Source organism: Mytilus californianus, unplaced genomic scaffold (assembly GCF_021869535.1).
Source record: "Mytilus californianus isolate M0D057914Y unplaced genomic scaffold, xbMytCali1.0.p SCAF_4, whole genome shotgun sequence".
In the NCBI taxonomy this organism is placed as follows: Eukaryota; Metazoa; Mollusca; class Bivalvia; order Mytilida; family Mytilidae; genus Mytilus; species Mytilus californianus.
The window spans coordinates 89,710,291-89,713,044 of NW_026262690.1; the positions used below are offsets into that span (position 1 = coordinate 89,710,291).

At 30.2% G+C, this 2,754-nt stretch overlaps 1 long non-coding RNA gene across 1 annotated transcript; it reads right to left on the reverse strand.

Annotated features, from left to right (window-relative positions):
* Positions 1 to 216: 216 nt before the first annotated feature.
* Positions 217 to 2,126, reverse strand: LOC127698832 (uncharacterized). Its single transcript, XR_007980960.1, has 3 exons — positions 1,844 to 2,126; positions 994 to 1,105; positions 217 to 574 (listed from the first exon to the last, which is right to left on the reverse strand). It is a non-coding gene; the product is annotated as an uncharacterized LOC127698832 (long non-coding RNA).
* Between the last annotated feature and the right edge of the window lie 628 nt (positions 2,127 to 2,754).

Here is a 2,754-nt window from a genome sequence, read left to right on the forward strand (position 1 = left end):
AAGTTTAACCCACCATTATTTTTAAAGGAAAATGCCTGTACAAAGTCAGGAATATAACAGGTTTGCTTCCATTTGTTCTGTTGGTTTATGTAGTCAAGCGTTTGTTTTTGTCAGGTTTTATGGACCTTTACCTTTTTAAATACAATATGGAGGTTGGATCTTTTATTTTGTTTTTTTATTCCAGACTTGAGGATAACATACAATCTATTCAAATTATTTCAAAATTTTATTTAAAAGTCTCACTTAAAGCAAACAAAAAATACAATTATAAATCTTGATATAATCTGTACAGATTTATGAGAGACAATAACAAGTTTACATTATTTTCCCTTGAAAAATTATAACATTTTCATCACCAATTTCATAAGTGTTAATAGATTTAATAAAGAGAATTTGCCATAGATAGTCATTAACAGGAAAATGTAAAATCATATGAATTTTATCCTCAACAAAACAGAAATTGTCAGTCCATCTCCTATCATACAGGAATTGTTCATTACGGAACTATCTTCTTTTGAATGATAAAGGCTCTTGGTGGGCAGTTCTTTTTGGTTGTCAGGTGAACTTTTGTAAACTGAAACGAAAAAATGAAACCTTCAAGTACATGTACATTTGTAGTGCAACAGTCACTTATTCTTATATTAAAATACATTAAACAAGGTTCTCAAAAGATTCTTGCAAAAGAAAAATACAAATTGTAGTTAAAAAGACAAAACTTTAAACCATGTACACATCAATAGACAAATAAATCAAAGGGAACAATATACATGATATAGCATGTAAGTTTTTTTATATTTTTAAAACAAAATCCTCGATTTCTGAGAGCTACAGTCTTTTCTCTTATTTGTAATATATTTTTTTTAGAATTACCAATTTTTCTATTTTCAACAGGATATATACTAGAGTATAAATTAACCTTCATTTTTCAATCATATTACAATGTATTATACTTCTATTGGCTACTTAATAATATACTTATATATTTTTACTTACATCTGCTTTTGAAATTAAGTCATCCTTTTCTTTCTTCATTGTTTTATATCTGATCTTTTCTTCGATTTGATCTATATTCTAGGGATTTCATTCCCACTACTGTGTCACAGTCCTATAAATACATACAAACAAATTATTAAATTTATTTAAAGGTTTAAATAAAATATATTAATAACTTGTCGGTTAATTTTTGACTTACGAGTTTGAATGATCCTTTGGTATTGTCAGTTTATTTTCAACTTATGATTTTGAATGTTCTTCTGGTATTCTTAGTTTCTCTTTGACAAATGAAGTGTAACTATAATTTCAGTGTTTATATGTGTAAAAGATGTTGCACTATGGGCCATTGGGATCTTATTTCTTGCAAAGTTAAAATACATGAAACTATGATTTTATGTACAGGGACGAATACTGTTACCTATACAGAATGTAAATAAAAACTCAATGATGTTTCACAAACAAAACCAAAGATTCATACATTAATAAAATGTGTGCATAGACATGATAGACTGACTGTTTCTTCTGAAAAATCAGTGAACTACAACGGTACTACTATAGTCCAATTAATTATGACGTCTTGAAAGGCAATTTTATTTTTTTGCTTTGAAGTCTTACAGCGACGTCACAAAGCATTCTTAATAGCACGAAAACCCATGAGACAAGGATACAAGACCCCCCTCCCCGAATTAAATGTTTGTTCCTATCAACAATATCAGAGTCGGAACAATGAGGGGAAGGGGGTCTGGACACCTTAAAGAGATACATATAGGTTAACAGTTTAATGCACATATTCCTAACTAAGCCTGTTTTGTGCCCCACCCCCCTTTTTACGAAATCTGGATTTGCTTACCTTCTGCTGCTGTAATAATTGTTAAGCTGGCTTTTGATTCCGTCAATATTCTAATAAGATGTTCTGTATCTGTTGCATCGTCCATAGATATATTTGCTTGGTCGATGGGATCCATTGTTTTAAATTTTGTTTGTCTTTGGCGGGTCTGAAGGCGTCTGTATCAAATTACCAAGAAAGATAACTCTGTTCGTTTAATAAAATCAGATCATAGTCGGACAACGACTCCGGAAATTAGAGAAAATATTCACTCATATCTTCCTTATAAATACTATCAAGATTCAGTAAAAAAAAGTAATTGATTAACATATAGAAATTTTAATTGATAGCAAATTTATAATCTTACAACACAAAAAAGGGCCGCGGAACTCAGTTGGGGAAGATGATATGAATTGTTCTCATAAGTAGCTCATACCAGGAATATATATTGACTCATACTTGGGACTGATTTGTAAATATAATTATCTGTTCCATAATTTTCATTTCAATAAAACCGAGATAGTGTCACAGAATACGTTGGAAAATAAAGGAACATCGAGTAAAAAGGTGAAATCAGTAATGAAGTGGTATAATGTGTTTAGGTGTTTAAGAAAGTGTTTCAGAAGTGTTTAGATGCTACCTATAAATGTTTAGCTTACTGATAACATTCACAGATAATAAAACTGCAACACGTTTAAATTCTAAACATGTTTAGGTTTCAATGTGTTTACGTGAATATCCGTTTAGATCATAAACGCTTTCCTAAACACGTTTAGATCTAAACATGTTGTAGATGTGTTTCAATTCTAAACGCCGTTTTTACAGTGTGCATACTATATTTGCATGTAATGAATATAGTTACGGATTTTCCGCATATTATTGTTGTTTGCTCAACTTCCAGTGGCAAATGTTTCATGCATGTTCACTACATATAT